General features: G+C 43.7%; 1 long non-coding RNA gene across 2 annotated transcripts; it reads right to left on the bottom strand.

Moving 5' to 3' along the window:
* Window positions 1–37: 37 nt before the first annotated feature.
* On the bottom strand, window positions 38–10753 carry LOC139981200 (uncharacterized). Of its 2 annotated transcripts, XR_011797811.1 has the most exons (5): window positions 10441–10753; window positions 9876–10084; window positions 9187–9242; window positions 7480–7568; window positions 38–1402 (listed from the first exon to the last, which is right to left on the bottom strand). It is a non-coding gene; the product is annotated as an uncharacterized lncRNA (long non-coding RNA). The 2 variants fall into 2 exon arrangements; XR_011797812.1 differs by lacking the exons at window positions 38–1402; window positions 7480–7568 and having other exon boundaries at window positions 7598–9242; window positions 10441–10746.
* Window positions 10754–20745: the final 9992 nt, after the last annotated feature.

The raw sequence follows: 20745 nt of genomic DNA, 5'->3' as shown, positions 1-20745 counted from the left end.
AGCTAAACCCTACAAAATCAGGAATGTAGTTTGCTATATTTTGATGCCATGAAAGTTGTATGCATGCATATGATATATGAGTCATGACACTTCAATTCATAAGTCAAGTGCTCAAACAACACCCCAGAATACAATAGGTGTTAGTGTAATCTCCAATTATCACTAGTGGAGTGGACCAGAATGTATTTCCTGTGTATATTGATGGATAAACTATGAAGTGTTAGGCCCACAGTGCTTGCACAAACAAGCTCCCCAAGTGAATGACTGGAATTGGTATTCTTAGACTTGCAGTAGCCTTAGGTCATGTGTGTTCAATGGGAAATTGATTGAGGCCCAGGGCCCAGGTTTAATTAGCCTGCAAAGTATTCTGAATATATTATAGGCCTATAAGGCTTATATATTAAAACTAGACATCAGCTGGCGTTAAACCGCCAACGTATATCCCCACATCATAGCAATCACAGTGTGTTTAAAAGCCAAATGGGAGAATATCAGGAACTATATGAGATCACCACCAACTTTTGGTACCACCATACGTTGCTCTCATTTGTTTTGTTCAAATTGGATGAATTAAATGGCCACTGCAGTGGGTCACATGTGGTCAAATTGAAAGTGATCAACACCATAATATCCCCAATGTGGGGATATAATGATCTGGGTGGATATGGGTGCATATATGTGATAATGTAGGCAACAATGGGGTCCAACTGAAATGTGGTTTTAAAAAAATCAAAAAAATCCGATTTAAATCAAAAAAATCTGATTTAAATCAAAAAAATCAACAACCCTGATAGACTATATAACAGAGGCAGAGCATACAGAAGGAGGTGAGCACAACTCAGAGACAGAGAGAGAGAGTACAAGCTACATGGTAGAACTAAAAACATAAACCAGTCCAGTGATTGATGACATATCAAAAAAGATGTCTCCTGTTGCTTTTTGGCACTTTTTCTGAAGAAGCACACTTGGTACGGATTGATATAGATGCTAATAGGAGTATGCCAGCTAAAGTAACAGTTGACATTTCTAAAATCCACTTTCAACCTCTTTTTATGATAGTTTCAGAAGTAATGACTTATATCATTTTTGTTTATCTCTGTCTATTGTGTGAATCTTCATATGGTGTCTCACACATGTTGTACAGTCTATATGAATAATGCAGTACTGAACTTTAAACAAGTGAGAGCCCAATGGTTGACATATTCCCTAGTGTGATTAGAAGTCATTCCATCAGCATGGCTGGCATCTACTGAATGTCTAAATTGTTCTTGGGTCCACACAATGTGTTTTAAGCACAGTCCCTCAGTTGGTGCTACTTATCCCCTCTGGTGGAAACTTGACGCAAGTTGGCCTTCTTCCCTCTGAAAATGTGATCACTCCCTGTATCGAGTAAACTCTGGCCCTAAAATGAAAGAGAAAAAGTTACTTGTTACTTTGGCACTGCTTTTCAAAGGTATTTTGTCAGATTTTGTTGCGAAAACTACTCAGGAGACCTATGTTCTAGCTGTGACCAGATCTAGAATGAGGGCGCTGTTCAAGCAACATTCCTAAATCGTTGTAGTAGATCATATTGACTAGTTTCTCAGTGTAAGTCTTGTCTTGTATCATTCTATGTGCAGCTATTCAACTGCTTAGACTTCCAATAAATGCTTATAACCATTTAAGCATTTGTATACAAACAAACTAGTGAATAGGTCACTGGAATTTTGTTGAACTTTGAGGATAAAAAACTGATTATTATTATGAAGAATGGGTACGGTCATGTACCTCACAACTGATGCTGATGGCAAGGCATGTAATATGGATTCAGTAGAACAATGGCTGCAGCTTATCATTCTGATGTAGTACACCTCGTCTTCGTCTTCGATACGGTGACACATCCGCAAAAAGGGACAATATCTCACCACACACACGTCAAGAGAGTAATTAATTAGATCTGACCCGAGTACTGATATAAGTGACAGGATTCACAGAACCACTGGAACTACTAATGAGGTCTGAAGGCAGACTATTCCAATCCCTAATTGTATTTGGAAAAAAACTATACTTATAGCAATTGGTACTGGCATACAGTTGGCAGAAATGCATATCGTGCATGTTCCGACTCCTACGCAGAGGCTTTCTTAGGCAGTCAATAGGGATCTGAGCCTGACCATAGATGCCCTTAGCAAATAAGATGATTCTACTTTGTCTGCGCCTCTCTGCCAAGGGCCCCAGGTTTAGGTCCCGTAACAGAGATGAGACAGAGCCAGGCTCTCTTGAATAATCTGAAGCGATGAAACGGGCTGCACGCCTCTGAATGTTTTCGAGGTTGTGCTGCAAAAAAGCTTGGTGGGGATCCCAGACAGAACTGGCATATTCCAATACTGGCAGGAGGAGACCTTTATATGCAGCCAATTTTGCATCCTTCGAACAAGGGGATAAGTTTCTACAAAGAACTCCCAATATCCTATTTCCTTTGTTACACACATTTTGAATATGCTTTCCCCAGTTGAGATCTGAAGTGATATGAATACCCAGATATTTAATACAATCAACCTTAACCAAGTGAACCCCATTGAGCATGTAATTGAAATTTACAGGTTTCCTCTTTCTAGTAATGGTCATAATGTTACATTTCACCGGCTGGAAACTCATGCCCCAATCTTTAGCCCATTGCCCTAGTATATTAATATCTTCCTGAAGTTGATGACCATCACTGACATCATCGATAACCCGATAACAGACACAGTACTCAGCGAACAGTCGGAGACCAGAAGAAACAGCATTACCAATATCATTAATATAGGCCAGGAAGAGAATGGGTCCCAAAACTGACCCTTGCGGAACACCGGAAGTAACCTTAGAAGGATTAGACCTAGACCCATTGACAACAACCGACTGCTCTCTATCACTCAGAAAAGCATCCACCCAGCAGAGAACCTGATGTGAAACACCCATAGTGTACAGTTTAGATTTCAATAAACAGGTCTCTCTACAGAGCACTGACTAAAGCAGTACTCTCCTCTGATATATGACAAAATCTACAGTAAACAGGTTAGTAAATTTGCAAGTCTTATTAAGGGCCTGTCACAGTGCTATGATGGCTCACAGAGACACAAGCAATGGATGTGACACCTCCACACATAGGCTGTTGTGGCATATGTGGGAGATGTGAAATGATTTGGTACTTAAAAAGTTAATTTCTTTGCACAATACTTTGAAGAGCAGATGCTGGAATGTGGCTCTTCTCTTAGCTGCCAGGGATAGCATTGTGCGGATAATGCCATATGCTGGTGCCCCTGGCTTACTGATGGTGTAGGCACCTGTCCACATCCTGCATCCCTTTGTGTAACTTGTTGGGGCTGATGTATATTTTGCAACATTTGCATTTATTTCATCAGCCCATGCCATCCAATCTTAGTCTGACATTGTGAAGGTGTGAGCTTTCCATTTACAAATGTGTTACTGTATATAGGCCTATCCTTATTCTGATTGCAGTCTGGGTCTCAATAAAACTGATTCTTACACCACATATATTACATTGTAATGTATGCATTTAAATTCTGACTGTCGCTTTTTGCTCTGCTAGGTACACAGTATTAGTGCTGATAGTCGACTCTTACTTTTGTAGTTGATTAATCGCATAGCTCTTCTCGCGATACTCGGTTACAGTTATGGCATCATCACTGTCATTTCTACATTGCAGAAATACGGTCAAACAAATCTTTTTCCATGGTGCACTGTCCCTATTTGTTCTTTCAAGTCTTAATGTGTGATGTCTAATTCATGTTAAAACATCTACCAAACAAAAACTGTCAACAAATTTCAATATTCAACATTTCTTAAAATCCTTCAAAGTAAATCAAAAACTTTGGAATGGATCTACAAGGCTACTACAACTACTAGCACTAATCACAGCAAAAAAATGAATGAATAGATGCAACACCCTGTAGCGGTGTGATGATTACTATGCAAGAGTTTTCTGTAGAAGGACGTTCACCTTCTAGGCTAGGCTTTAGCCTAGTGTGATAGCACGCACATATTATGACACATTGAAATGAAACTTCACCGCAATCGACACACTCTATCAGACATATGATACATGTGAACCACTGGCCAGAAATGAAATATACTGTAAACATGCATGTTTGAAGAAATTACAAATTCTTTGGCAATCATTAAAGATTAATAAATTTGGGAATTTGCAATTATGCGCAATGATGAAACATTGCTAGGACTAAATGTTGCACTGCAGAACAATCGTATTACTAACAAGTAAACGCATGAATCTAACCTGAACAGGTGCTTGCTGATTTTTAACACAGCACAGTTCTAGTGTAGCATTGTAAGAACCTGTGTTTGCAATATTTGCTGACAAACTGCTTAAGTGTTGTTTTTGATAGGTTAGGCTATTTTTCAATAGCAGATTGTGTGTAGTGCTAGCTTTAGTCCAGTAATCGCAACTTAGGTTTTGAGAGCGATTAATCAAACTTCCAAAGTGTAATCGCGACTACTGGCGATTAATCGATCACGACTATCAGCACTACACTGTATAAAAGTAGACTACTCACCAGATGTACAACTTCAGTTCCTCAGGTTTTACTTTTTCAATAGCTTAACATTGAAACTAGTGGCTCCTTATACCATCCTTTACTTGTACTACTACACATCTCAATAACACACAGATCAAAACAACAGACACAGGTAGTACATTGGTCTCTACAGGCCATGAACATGTTCTTCCAGTCTAATTATTACTTCATCAGTGCATTTTTGGGCACATGCCATGGTGTACCAATGTGTTGTTACTTCCGTGTCAATCTCGTGCCACATTGCGATATTTTGGTGATTTTTCACAAAATTTGCCCCCAAATCACTCAAGCGTAAAATGATGAGACCTTTTTGTCATATTCCGTGATTACATATCATAACCAATACCCTTAGCTATACTTAAGGCTCATAGAGTCTAAAATGGCAATTTTCAAATTCTTACTTATTATGGCCACGACACGAAAATGTCAACATCCTGTATATTTGGGATCCATCGAAGCATGTTCTCTAGAACATATATCAACCACTCTGCCAATTAGAAACTTGATTTTTCCCTTCGAAATTTTTTTTCGTAATCTCATGACCTAATGTGACAACATTTTAGGAACACGATTTGCTCTCGCTGTTTCCTCCGAACATATATCATACCTACACTCCGACAAGTGTACATAAATACACAAAACAATCGATAACAAGTCAGCACGAATTCAAATCTAAATTTCCCGTGGAATGTCAGATTTAGAACCAAATGTGGCAACCGAAGTTCAAAGTGATAGTGGTTCTTCACCAGGCAGTGAAATTGTACTAGAATTGGAGTGCCCTTTCTAATATTCGAAGCAGAGAGTGAAGGCGATGATCATGCCAATATTGAACCAAATGTTGAGGGTGGACCTGAGGTGTTACTGTTAGGATATAGAACCGTATCAGTTCGAGCCTGTCAAATGAGCCGAAATTGAAGCTCCACAACATATCGAAGAAGAAACCCGTTCGGAACTATTGCAAGGAGCATACAACGTGGTAAGAATTTAGTAATGAAGCAAACAAAATCCAGTCCATTTTTTGCATGTGTGGTTGGAATTCACGGAACTGCCTTAACCATATTGTGAGTTGTGTTACGGTGACTTACAACCATAGAATCCTTACAACCCATATGTACTGTGTGTTGGCTATGTATTCATACATGTTCAGTATGGTGCGTAGTAGTAGTAGTAGTGGTGGTTACATACTGAAAGTTTGGCTCGGGACGTAAGCTGCATTATGCAGCCATGCTAGGTAGGCATATGTGTCATTTTATACTCATTATTACTAGGCTAGTACTTAGGCCTGGAGTTTTGCAAATCAATTGTCTGAACAAAAGAATGTTTCATGAAATATGGAAGTTGTAAATTCACAACAAATGTAACCATAACTGTACATTGTATCCCTGCTTGTTATTGTGGACATCATGGGCCAACATTCATACATTTTGAACTTTCAATATTTTTTTTTAGGCAGTACAGATACATAGCCTACGGTCAACAGGTTCAAAGGTGCTGGGGTTCCTAGCAAGACACGTCAGGGTTGTGCTACCATCATGTGCAGTCCAAAGAATCAGAAGTGAGTTTCCAGCCAATGGTCATTTCACTGGATTCAAGATGCCAGGAGAAAACTCAATTGTATAGGAAGCCTTGGTTGAGAAATCCCTCACCTTTTCTATTCTACGATTGTGTTGATTATCAATCCTTCAGGGTTCCCTCAGTGTTGATATATTAAAATTCAAGACTTTTAATTAAGGATGAAATGGTTATTTTCCAGATCCAGCATCAACAATGAAAGAAAAGGCATGCTTTGAAGCATTTAGACACATGTATTGGCGTGACCGTGATGTCATATAATATGTGCATCAGTGAACGGGCATTGACCTTTCTAGGAGCATTTCCTCCCAGACATGTTGGCTTGTACCTTTAATCTGGAAGCCAAAATATCCATATCTCCAATGATATTTGACAGAAAGTTATAATAAAGACCAATGGAGGCAGCAGAACTCTTGAATGTTTAGACTTTGTTTCTTCAGCAGCAGGTGGTTTGTTTTACAATCTTTCTCCAGAAACTCAGCAGTACACCCTGTTAATGGTCTTCGATTGTTTTAATGCGTGTGATGCTGTGTTTCCCTTTACGTGTCAGTGTTGTATGTGTCGTCGTGCGTGGGTACCATTTACAGGTATGCATGTGAGTTGCGTCGTGCAGTATTTCTTGGTTTAAATTACCCTTTATTCTATTTGCTTTTGGTTTATTCTAATAAATTTATCACATTCATTTGAACCTCAAGTTTCTTTATCATGACTGTGCAGACTTTTTGTTTCCTATGAGAGCTTGAAATTTTCTTCACTTGTAAACAAACCTCTTTACTCAGCAGTAAACAATGTTCATATGCTGCTCCAGGGAGACCTAAAGTGGTCTAAACTTGCCTCAACTGACCCAATCTGTGTACCACTTGTACTTCCATTCATGCTCCATTACAGCCAAACCAAGAAAACCAGATCCTAATTGATAAGATATAAACAAAGATGTTCTCCTGTTGCTCTTTGGAACTTTTCCTGAAGGAGAACACTTGTGCAGGTTGATATAGATGCTAATAGGAGTATGCCACCTTAAGTAACAGCTGAGATATTTAAACTCCACATTAAACCTCCTTTTTATGATAGTTTGAGAAGTTGTGACTTACATCATTTCTGTGTATCTCTGTCTATTTGGTGAATCTTCATATGGTGTTTCACACATGTTGTACAGTCTAAATGAATAATACAGTACTGAACTTTAAACAAGTGAGAGCCCAATGATTGACATATTCCCTAGTGTGATAAGAAGTCATTCCATCAGCATGACAGGCATCTACTGAATGTCTAAATTGTTCTTGGGTCCACACAATGTGTTTTAAGCACAGTCCCTCAGTTTGGTGCTACTTACCCCCTCTGGTGGAAACTTGGTTGGCCTTCTTCCCTCTGAAAATTTGATCACTCCCAGCATCCAGTGAGCATGCGCCCTTAGCTGTGGCTCTAAAGTGAAAGAGAAAAAGTTACTTGTTACTTTGGCACTGCTTTTCAAAGGTATTTTGTCAGATTTTGGTGCAAAAACTACTTAGGAGATCTATGCACTAGCTGTGACCGGATCTAGAATGAGGGCGCTGTTCAAACAACATTCCAAACTAGTTGTAGTCGATCATATTGACTAGTTTCTCAGTGTAAGTCTTGTCTTGTATCATTCTATGTGTAGCTATTCAACTGCTTAGACTTCCAATAAATGCTTACAAACAAAACTAGTGAATAGGTCACTGGAAAATTGGTATGTTTTAAGGATACAAACTGATTAGTATTTAGAACAATGGGTAGAAGGAAAGGCATGTTTGATAGGCATGTAATAACCTTCAAGCCAGGTAACAGGTTTGGCTTTACTGCTTGAACAGCTGGTGAAGCTGATGCCAATTGCACTGGTGATATTCCTAGCTCTTCTGATACAGATATGGCAACTAATTCCTCTTGCAAACCTGCTTATAGAAGGCTCGACAAGGAAGAGTATGAGAGAGTAATTAACCCAGCAGATAAAGGACATGAGATATTTTCAACTCAGTCACAACAAACCATGTTTGCAGAATCTACAGGAAACAGGTTTGTTAATTTGCAAGCTCTATTAAGGGCCTATCACAGTGCTATGATGGCTCACAGAGAGACAAGCAATGGATGTGGGGACGACCCTATAGGTCTTTCTGATATGGAAGAATTGTAGGACTTGAATCAAAGGTTGTGTTTGGAATCACTATGTAGCTACAAGAGTGAACTCTTGTCCATATAAAAAGCTTAAAAAAACAGTAACAAACCTGGCAAGAATCCTTCAGGTAGCATACGCCCATTAAAAGCGCCATTGACTTACACACTAAATCACAAAAGTAATGTGGTCTCTAAGTCTAGAGAGAAGTTTTCACTAGCTAAACGCTACCCATCACCGGATAGCTGTCAAGTTGGCCTTTTATGGCATCATCAATTTTCCGTATCATGACCATGTAGATTTTTTGCTATCCGAGCCGGAAGTTTTTGTCACTTGTAAACAAACCTCTTCACTCAGTGGTAAACAATTTTCCTACGCTGCTCCTGGGAGGCCTTAAAGGGGTCTGAAATGGCCTCAATTGACACAATTTTCTCACTACATGTACTTCCATTAATGCTCTTCAACATGCAAGCCACAAAAAACTAGATCATGATTGATAACAGGTCACAAAAGATGTTCCCCTGCTGCTTTTTGGCACTTTTCTTGAAGGAGAACAATCGAGCGGACTGATATAGACTCTAATAGGAGTATGCCACCTTATGTGAGAGATGAATTTTTTTTTTAATACCAAAATGATACTTTTTATAGTCGTCACAATATAAACCACAACAAAATTCTATGCAATTATCATTTTAGGTCCATAAAGATGTATTTTCAGAGATTTCAGTATGCAAGGTGCAGTGTGTAAATACACATATGAGCAATACTGTGTAAGCAGTAACCAGGTCTACGACTGCAACAACATTTACAGTCACCAATTTTGATAAGCTTGACCAATTTGGGTGCATCTATGATTCCTGCAGGTTGTATTGGTATTCCTGATCACCGCCCACTTGGTCTGGCTTGCCCTACCTGCAGAAACGTCATCCAGAGAAGGGTCTGCGGGGAGGGTTTTTTCGTCTCTGGCTCTGAAAAGTGATGAAAACTACTTTTGTTTAGCTCAGCTGATTCCTCCCAAACTGACCTACAGGACATACCCCAATGTATTCCTGAACTGTTTGGAACATGTTAAACTGATATTGCATGTCACTCCAGTGCAACTGCTAAGTTACTAAGAATAAGAGAAGAGAATTGAAGGTGTTCTTTGCCAAAACTGGATCATCGGGATTTGTAAACCACAGCCTCACTGTGTGACAAGTACATTTATGTAGCTGATCAATATGAGCTACCGTACTTGCTCTTCATATTACACACTACGAGTCTGTGCACTCCATTGAATATGGCTACTGAAGTACAATAATAAACCAAGTCTGTTACTAAATAAATGATCGCCTCCTATATTCTTGATACGACACGCTCAACGGCCACACACTGAAACACACTGTAACAGTATGTACAGTAGTCAAAAGGAACAAATACTGAAATGCTATCTAGATACACTGTTCACCTCAACAGCATATCCAGTCCATTTAAAGGTTTGTGCATAGGTTGTTACAATGTATTAAAGACAGTTATAAGGGAAGAGAGGTGGATAGGGGGGCATATTTCATGATAAAACATTCAAATTTGTTGCTCGGCAAAGAACAACAACGTCAAATTACCTTATTCTCCATTGGTGGCGAGCACTGGTTCCTATACTGTACAGTAGTTACTACAGTAGATCTCCCATGGAAGCATCAGGATATCTCTTTCTGCTGTCAGAGTTGTTTGGGATTTGTTGTTACCTCATCTAACCAGTTGAGGCCATTGATACCACACCCATTCAAAGTATATCGCTGTGAATGCTGAGGACTTGGCACATCAACTTTCTCTGAAAATTGACAAAACAACAGAAAACTAATGATAGTGAAAATAGGCTCAAAACCCCTTGATGCACATATGTAGGAGCAGAAAATGCATACCTTTGTGGATTATTTGCTAAATAAGACTCAAAACATTCTCTGTGTAAGGTTTTAGCACTCAGCAGCCACTCCACTTAGGATACAGACCTCACATTGTGCTACAGCTGGTGTAGACGTGGTCTAGGGTACTAACGTAGCGCGATTATGAACCTGAGGCCTAAGCTAACAACATTATGGGTATTTCATGCATTGAAACTGAGTATTTGTCTTTAGTCAAACACCAGGTACTTCCAACTTTAGCAAAAATAACCTAAAATATGGTTACCATGTACTTTAGGTGCCCACGGATGTCAAATTTCACTGAACTAAGTCATTCACGTCACACACACGGCAGGCATTTTGGTCTGATTCTGAAGGATTTTGAATATCGTGCATTTGGCACCTACTTAGCAGGGTCAAGGAATGAATCAAATTACGGAAGCTTTGGTAGGTCAAGGCTTAATGACCCAATAGTTTATTGGGGAGGAAAACTGGTCAGAAATGCTCAAAATGTTGTTCTGGTCTCATGTATAGAAACGCACATGCTCTTTGTGGTACTTTAAGTCTGTAATACTAATTTATGCGTAAAAATCATCCAAGCTTGAATTTTCAGACGTTTGCTTGAAAACCATATTTACACACCATAGCAACTACTTTGGTCCAAAATTGGGACTTCTAGCACTTAAAATGAAAAATTTTAGCATTTTTGCTTAAGGTAGCATACGCCCATTAAAAGCCCCATTGACTTACACACTAAATCACAAAAGTAATGTGGTCTCTTAGTCTAGATAGAAGTTTTCACTAGCTAAACGCTACCCATCACCGGATAGCTGACAAATTGGCCATTCATGGCATCATCAGGTTTCCGTACCATGATCATGAAGATTTTTTGCTATCCGAGCCGGAAGTTTTCGTCACTTGTAAACAAACCTCTTCACTCAGTGGTAAACAAATTTCCTACGCTGCTCCTGGGAGGCATAAAGGGGTCTAAAATAGCCTCAATTGACCCAATTTTCTCACCACATGTACTTCCATTAATGCTCTTTAGCATGCATGCCACAAAAAAACTAGATCATGATTGATAACAGGTCACAAAAAGATGTTCTCCCGCTGCTTTTGAGCGGATTGATATAGACTCCAATAGGAGTATGCCACCTAAAGTGAGAGATGATTTTTTGTTATTACCAAAATGATACTTTTTATTGTCGTCACAATATAAACCACAACAGAATTCTATGCAATTATCATTTTTGGTCCATAAAGATGTATTTTCAGACATTTCAGTACACACGGTGAAGTGTGTAGATACACATATGAGCAATACTGTGTAAGCAGTAGGGGTTAGCAGTATAAGATCGCGGCAAAAGCAAACTGCGGTGGCCAGGTCTCGAGCCGAGAATCCAAAATACGTCTCTCTCTCAAGGTACAGAGCATAACCAACTGCGCCACGGCAGCAGTTGATATAAATCTATGTTCGTTTCTAATACTTAAAGTTCCAGAGATCGTATTAGATCGCGGCAAAAGCAAACTGTGCTGGCCTGGTCTCGAGCCCGCGATCCAAAATACGTCACGCTCTCGAGGTACAGAGCACAGCCAACCGCGCCACGACAGCAGTAGATATAAATCTATGTTCGTTTCTAATACTTAAAGTTCCAGAGACCGTAATAGATCGCGGCAAAAGCAAACTGCAGTGGCCGGGTCTCGAGCCCAGGATCCAAAATACGTTACGCTCTCGAGGTACAGAGCACAACCAACCGCGCCACGACAGCAGTTGATATAAATCTATGTTCGTTTCTAATACTTAAAGTTCCAGAGACCGTATAAGTTCGCGGCAAAAGCAAACTGCGGTTGCCGGGTCTCGAGCCCAGGATCCAAAATACGTCTCGCTCTCGAGGTATAGAGCACAACCCTCTGCGCCACGACAGCAGTTGATATAAATCTTGGTTCGTTTCTAATACTTAAAGTTCCAGAGATCGTAATAGATCGCGGCAAAAGCAAACTGCGCTGCCCTGGTCTCGAGCCCGCGATCCAAAATACGTCACGCTCTCGAGTTACAGAGAGCAACCAACCGCGCCACGACAGCAGTTGATATCAATCTTTGTTCGTTTCTAATACTTAAAGTTCCAGAGACCGTATAAGATCGCGGCAAAAGCAAACTGCGCTGGCCTGGTCTCGAGCCCGCGATCCAAAATGCGTCACGCTCTCGAGGTACAGAGCACAACCAACCGAGCCACGACAGCAGTTGATATAAATCTATGTTCGTTTCTTATACTTAAAGTTCCAGATACCTTATAGGATCGCGGCAAAAGCAAACTGCGCTGGCCTGGTCTCGAGCCCGCGATCCAAAATACGTCACGCTCTCGAGGTACAGAGCACAACCAACCGCGCCACGACAGCAGTTGATATAAATCTATGTTCGTTTCTAATACTTAAAGTTCCAGAGACCGTATAAGATCGCGGCAAAAGCAAACTGCGGTTGCCGGGTCTCGAGCCCAGGATCCAAAATACGTCTCGCTCTCGAGGTACAGAGCACAACCAACCGCGCCACGACAGCAGTTGATATAAATCTATGTTCGTTTCTAATACTTAAAGTTCCAGAGACCGTATAAGATCGCGGCAAAAGCAAACTGCGCTGGCCTGGTCTCGAGCCCGCGATCCAAAATACGTCACGCTCTCGAGGTACAGAGCACAACCAACCGCGCCACGACAGCAGTTGATATAAATCTATGTTCGTTTCTAATACTTAAAGTTCCAGAGACCGTATAAGATCGCGGCAAAACCAAACTGCGCTGGCCTGGTCTCGAGCCCGCGATCCAAAATACGTCACGCTCTCGAGGTACAGAGCACAACCAACAGCGCCACGACAGCAGTTGATATAAATCTATGTTCGTTTCTAATACTTAAAGTTCCAGAGACCGTATAAGATCGCGGCAAAAGCAAACTGCGCTGGCCTGGTCTCGAGCCCGCGATCCAAAATACGTCACGCTCTCGAGATACAGAGCACAACCAACCGCGCCACGACAGCAGTTGATATAAATCTATGTTCGTTTCTAATACTTAAAGTTCCAGAGACCGTATAAGATCGCGGCAAAACCAAACTGCGTTGGCCTGTTCTCGAGCCCGCGATCCAAAATACGTGACGCTCTCGAGGTACAGTGCACAACCAACCGCGCCACGACAGCAGTTGATATAAATCTACGTTCGTTTCTAATACTTAAAGTTTCCAGAGACAGTATGAGATCGCGGCAAAAGCAAACTGCGCTGGCCTGTTCTCGAGCCCGCGATCCAAAATACGTCACGCTCTCGAGGTACAGAGCACAACCAACCGCGCCACGACAGCAGTTGATATAAATCTACGTTCGTTCGTTTCTAATACTTAAACTTCCAGAGACCGTATAAGATCGCGGCAAAAGCAAACTGCCCCCACCTGGTCTCGAGCCCGCGATCCAAAAATACGTCACGCTCTCGAGGTACAGAGCAACCAACCGCGCCACGACAGCAGTTGATATAAATCTATGTTCGTTTCTAATACTTAAACTTCCAGAGACCGTATAAGATCGCGGCAAAAGCAAACTGCCCCCACCTGGTCTCGAGCCCGCGATCCAAAAATACGTCACGCTCTCGAGGTACAGAGCAACCAACCGCGCCACGACAGCAGTTGATATAAATCTATGTTCGTTTCTAATACTTAAACTTCCAGAGACCGTATAAGATCGCGGCAAAAGCAAACTGCCCCCACCTGGTCTCGAGCCCGCGATCCAAAAATACGTCACGCTCTCGAGGTACAGAGCAACCAACCGCGCCACGACAGCAGTTGATATAAATCTATGTTCGTTTCTAATACTTAAACTTCCAGAGACCGTATAAGATCGCGGCAAAAGCAAACTGCCCCCACCTGGTCTCGAGCCCGCGATCCAAAAATACGTCACGCTCTCGAGGTACAGAGCAACCAACCGCGCCACGACAGCAGTTGATATAAATCTATGTTCGTTTCTAATACTTAAACTTCCAGAGACCGTATAAGATCGCGGCAAAAGCAAACTGCCCCCACCTGGTCTCGAGCCCGCGATCCAAAAATACGTCACGCTCTCGAGGTACAGAGCAACCAACCGCGCCACGACAGCAGTTGATATAAATCTATGTTCGTTTCTAATACTTAAACTTCCAGAGACCGTATAAGATCGCGGCAAAAGCAAACTGCCCCCACCTGGTCTCGAGCCCGCGATCCAAAATACGTCACGCTCTCGAGGTACAGAGCAACCAACCGCGCCACGACAGCAGTTGATATAAATCTATGTTCGTTTCTAATACTTAAACTTCCAGAGACCGTATAAGATCGCGGCAAAAGCAAACTGCCCCCACCTGGTCTCGAGCCCGCGATCCAAAAATACGTCACGCTCTCGAGGTACAGAGCAACCAACCGCGCCACGACAGCAGTTGATATAAATCTATGTTCGTTTCTAATACTTAAACTTCCAGAGACCGTATAAGATCGCGGCAAAAGCAAACTGCCCCCACCTGGTCTCGAGCCCGCGATCCAAAATACGTCACGCTCTCGAGGTACAGAGCAACCAACCGCGCCACGACAGCAGTTGATATAAATCTATGTTCGTTTCTAATACTTAAACTTCCAGAGACCGTATAAGATCGCGGCAAAAGCAAACTGCCCCCACCTGGTCTCGAGCCCGCGATCCAAAATACGTCACGCTCTCGAGGTACAGAGCAACCAACCGCGCCACGACAGCAGTTGATATAAATCTATGTTCGTTTCTAATACTTAAACTTCCAGAGACCGTATAAGATCGCGGCAAAAGCAAACTGCCCCCACCTGGTCTCGAGCCCGCGATCCAAAAATACGTCACGCTCTCGAGGTACAGAGCAACCAACCGCGCCACGACAGCAGTTGATATAAATCTATGTTCGTTTCTAATACTTAAACTTCCAGAGACCGTATAAGATCGCGGCAAAAGCAAACTGCCCCCACCTGGTCTCGAGCCCGCGATCCAAAAATACGTCACGCTCTCGAGGTACAGAGCAACCAACCGCGCCACGACAGCAGTTGATATAAATCTATGTTCGTTTCTAATACTTAAACTTCCAGAGACCGTATAAGATCGCGGCAAAAGCAAACTGCCCCCACCTGGTCTCGAGCCCGCGATCCAAAAATACGTCACGCTCTCGAGGTACAGAGCAACCAACCGCGCCACGACAGCAGTTGATATAAATCTATGTTCGTTTCTAATACTTAAACTTCCAGAGACCGTATAAGATCGCGGCAAAAGCAAACTGCCCCCACCTGGTCTCGAGCCCGCGATCCAAAAATACGTCACGCTCTCGAGGTACAGAGCAACCAACCGCGCCACGACAGCAGTTGATATAAATCTATGTTCGTTTCTAATACTTAAACTTCCAGAGACCGTATAAGATCGCGGCAAAAGCAAACTGCCCCCACCTGGTCTCGAGCCCGCGATCCAAAAATACGTCACGCTCTCGAGGTACAGAGCAACCAACCGCGCCACGACAGCAGTTGATATAAATCTATGTTCGTTTCTAATACTTAAACTTCCAGAGACCGTATAAGATCGCGGCAAAAGCAAACTGCCCCCACCTGGTCTCGAGCCCGCGATCCAAAAATACGTCACGCTCTCGAGGTACAGAGCAACCAACCGCGCCACGACAGCAGTTGATATAAATCTATGTTCGTTTCTAATACTTAAACTTCCAGAGACCGTATAAGATCGCGGCAAAAGCAAACTGCCCCCACCTGGTCTCGAGCCCGCGATCCAAAAATACGTCACGCTCTCGAGGTACAGAGCAACCAACCGCGCCACGACAGCAGTTGATATAAATCTATGTTCGTTTCTAATACTTAAACTTCCAGAGACCGTATAAGATCGCGGCAAAAGCAAACTGCCCCCACCTGGTCTCGAGCCCGCGATCCAAAAATACGTCACGCTCTCGAGGTACAGAGCAACCAACCGCGCCACGACAGCAGTTGATATAAATCTATGTTCGTTTCTAATACTTAAACTTCCAGAGACCGTATAAGATCGCGGCAAAAGCAAACTGCCCCCACCTGGTCTCGAGCCCGCGATCCAAAATACGTCACGCTCTCGAGGTACAGAGCAACCAACCGCGCCACGACAGCAGTTGATATAAATCTATGTTCGTTTCTAATACTTAAACTTCCAGAGACCGAATAAGATCGCGGCAAAAGCAAACTGCCCCCACCTGGTCTCGAGCCCGCGATCCAAAATACGTCACGCTCTCGAGGTACAGAGCAACCAACCGCGCCACGACAGCAGTTGATATAAATCTATGTTCGTTTCTAATACTTAAACTTCCAGAGACCGTATAAGATCGCGGCAAAAGCAAACTGCCCCCACCTGGTCTCGAGCCCGCGATCCAAAAATACGTCACGCTCTCGAGGTACAGAGCAACCAACCGCGCCACGACAGCAGTTGATATAAATCTATGTTCGTTTCTAATACTTAAACTTCCAGAGACCGTATAAGATCGCGGCAAAAGCAAACTGCCCCCACCTGGTCTCGAGCCCGCGATCCAAAAATACGTCACGCTCTCGAGGTACAGAGCAACCAACCGCGCCACGACAGCAGTTGATATAAATCTATGTTCGTTTCTAATACTTAAACTTCCAGAGACCGTATAAGATCGCGGCAAAAGCAAACTGCCCCCACCTGGTCTCGAGCCCGCGATCCAAAATACGTCACGCTCTCGAGGTACAGAGCAACCAACCGCGCCACGACAGCAGTTGATATAAATCTATGTTCGTTTCTAATACTTAAACTTCCAGAGACCGTATAAGATCGCGGCAAAAGCAAACTGCCCCCACCTGGTCTCGAGCCCGCGATCCAAAATACGTCACGCTCTCGAGGTACAGAGCAACCAACCGCGCCACGACAGCAGTTGATATAAATCTATGTTCGTTTCTAATACTTAAACTTCCAGAGACCGTATAAGATCGCGGCAAAAGCAAACTGCCCCCACCTGGTCTCGAGCCCGCGATCCAAAATACGTCACGCTCTCGAGGTACAGAGCAACCAACCGCGCCACGACAGCAGTTGATATAAATCTATGTTCGTTTCTAATACTTAAACTTCCAGAGACCGTATAAGATCGCGGCAAAAGCAAACTGCCCCCACCTGGTCTCGAGCCCGCGATCCAAAATACGTCACGCTCTCGAGGTACAGAGCAACCAACCGCGCCACGACAGCAGTTGATATAAATCTATGTTCGTTTCTAATACTTAAACTTCCAGAGACCGTATAAGATCGCGGCAAAAGCAAACTGCCCCCACCTGGTCTCGAGCCCGCGATCCAAAATACGTCACGCTCTCGAGGTACAGAGCAACCAACCGCGCCACGACAGCAGTTGATATAAATCTATGTTCGTTTCTAATACTTAAACTTCCAGAGACCGTATAAGATCGCGGCAAAAGCAAACTGCCCCCACCTGGTCTCGAGCCCGCGATCCAAAAATACGTCACGCTCTCGAGGTACAGAGCAACCAACCGCGCCACGACAGCAGTTGATATAAATCTATGTTCGTTTCTAATACTTAAACTTCCAGAGACCGTATAAGATCGCGGCAAAAGCAAACTGCCCCCACCTGGTCTCGAGCCCGCGATCCAAAAATACGTCACGCTCTCGAGGTACAGAGCAACCAACCGCGCCACGACAGCAGTTGATATAAATCTATGTTCGTTTCTAATACTTAAACTTCCAGAGACCGTATAAGATCGCGGCAAAAGCAAACTGCCCCCACCTGGTCTCGAGCCCGCGATCCAAAATACGTCACGCTCTCGAGGTACAGAGCAACCAACCGCGCCACGACAGCAGTTGATATAAATCTATGTTCGTTTCTAATACTTAAACTTCCAGAGACCGTATAAGATCGCGGCAAAAGCAAACTGCCCCCACCTGGTCTCGAGCCCGCGATCCAAAATACGTCACGCTCTCGAGGTACAGAGCAACCAACCGCGCCACGACAGCAGTTGATATAAATCTATGTTCGTTTCTAATACTTAAACTTCCAGAGACCGTATAAGATCGCGGCAAAAGCAAACTGCCCCCACCTGGTCTCGAGCCCGCGATCCAAAAATACGTCACGCTCTCGAGGTACAGAGCAACCAACCGCGCCACGACAGCAGTTGATATAAATCTATGTTCGTTTCTAATACTTAAACTTCCAGAGACCGTATAAGATCGCGGCAAAAGCAAACTGCCCCCACCTGTCTCGAGCCCGCGATCCAAAAATACGTCACGCTCTCGAGGTACAGAGCAACCAACCGCGCCACGACAGCAGTTGATATAAATCTATGTTCGTTTCTAATACTTAAACTTCCAGAGACCGTATAAGATCGCGGCAAAAGCAAACTGCCCCCACCTGGTCTCGAGCCCGCGATCCAAAATACGTCACGCTCTCGAGGTACAGAGCAACCAACCGCGCCACGACAGCAGTTGATATAAATCTATGTTCGTTTCTAATACTTAAACTTCCAGAGACCGTATAAGATCGCGGCAAAAGCAAACTGCCCCCACCTGGTCTCGAGCCCGCGATCCAAAATACGTCACGCTCTCGAGGTACAGAGCAACCAACCGCGCCACGACAGCAGTTGATATAAATCTATGTTCGTTTCTAATACTTAAACTTCCAGAGACCGTATAAGATCGCGGCAAAAGCAAACTGCCCCCACCTGGTCTCGAGCCCGCGATCCAAAAATACGTCACGCTCTCGAGGTACAGAGCAACCAACCGCGCCACGACAGCAGTTGATATAAATCTATGTTCGTTTCTAATACTTAAACTTCCAGAGACCGTATAAGATCGCGGCAAAAGCAAACTGCCCCCACCTGGTCTCGAGCCCGCGATCCAAAAATACGTCACGCTCTCGAGGTACAGAGCAACCAACCGCGCCACGACAGCAGTTGATATAAATCTATGTTCGTTTCTAATACTTAAACTTCCAGAGACCGTATAAGATCGCGGCAAAAGCAAACTGCCCCCACCTGGTCTCGAGCCCGCGATCCAAAAATACGTCACGCTCTCGAGGTACAGAGCAACCAACCGCGCCACGACAGCAGTTGATATAAATCTATGTTCGTTTCTAATACTTAAACTTCCAGAGACCGTATAAGATCGCGGCAAAAGCAAACTGCCCCCACCTGGTCTCGAGCCCGCGATCCAAAAATACGTCACGCTCTCGAGGTACAGAGCAACCAACCGCGCCACGACAGCAGTTGATATAAATCTATGTTCGTTTCTAATACTTAAACTTCCAGAGACCGTATAAGATCGCGGCAAAAGCAAACTGCCCCCACCTGGTCTCGAGCCCGCGATCCAAAAATACGTCACGCTCTCGAGGTACAGAGCAACCAACCGCGCCACGACAGCAGTTGATATAAATCTATGTTCGTTTCTAATACTTAAACTTCCAGAGACCGTATAAGATCGCGGCAAAAGCAAACTGCCCCCACCTGGTCTCGAGCCCGCGATCCAAAATACGTCACGCTCTCGAGGTACAGAGCAACCAACCGCGCCACGACAGCAGTTGATATAAATCTATGTTCGTTTCTAATACTTAAACTTCCAGAGACCGTATAAGATCGCGGCAAAAGCAAACTGCCCCCACCTGGTCTCGAGCCCGCGATCCAAAAATACGTCACGCTCTCGAGGTACAGAGCAACCAACCGCGCCACGACAGCAGTTGATATAAATCTATGTTCGTTTCTAATACTTAAACTTCCAGAGACCGTATAAGATCGCGGCAAAAGCAAACTGCCCCCACCTGGTCTCGAGCCCGCGATCCAAAAATACGTCACGCTCTCGAGGTACAGAGCAACCAACCGCGCCACGACAGCAGTTGATATAAATCTATGTTCGTTTCTAATACTTAAACTTCCAGAGACCGTATAAGATCGCGGCAAAAGCAAACTGCCCCCACCTGGTCTCGAGCCCGCGATCCAAAAATACGTCACGCTCTCGAGGTACAGAGCAACCAACCGCGCCACGACAGCAGTTGATATAAATCTATGTTCGTTTCTAATACTTAAACTTCCAGAGACCGTATAAGATCGCGGCAAAAGCAAACTGCCCCCACCTGGTCTCGAGCCCGCGATCCAAAAATACGTCACGCTCTCGAGGTACAGAGCAACCAACCGCGCCACGACAGCAGTTGATATAAATCTATGTTCGTTTCTAATACTTAAACTTCCAGAGACCGTATAAGATCGCGGCAAAAGCAAACTGCCCCCACCTGGTCTCGAGCCCGCGATCCAAAATACGTCACGCTCTCGAGGTACAGAGCAACCAACCGCGCCACGACAGCAGTTGATATAAATCTATGTTCGTTTCTAATACTTAAACTTCCAGAGACCGTATAAGATCGCGGCAAAAGCAAACTGCCCCCACCTGGTCTCGAGCCCGCGATCCAAAATACGTCACGCTCTCGAGGTACAGAGCAACCAACCGCGCCACGACAGCAGTTGATATAAATCTATGTTCGTTTCTAATACTTAAACTTCCAGAGACCGTATAAGATCGCGGCAAAAGCAAACTGCCCCCACCTGGTC

This window comes from Apostichopus japonicus, chromosome 15 (assembly GCF_037975245.1).
Source record: "Apostichopus japonicus isolate 1M-3 chromosome 15, ASM3797524v1, whole genome shotgun sequence".
In the NCBI taxonomy this organism is placed as follows: domain Eukaryota; kingdom Metazoa; phylum Echinodermata; class Holothuroidea; order Aspidochirotida; family Stichopodidae; genus Apostichopus; species Apostichopus japonicus.
Note: the sequence above shows the minus strand (reverse complement) of the source record. Positions and strands in the feature narration are given on the sequence as shown.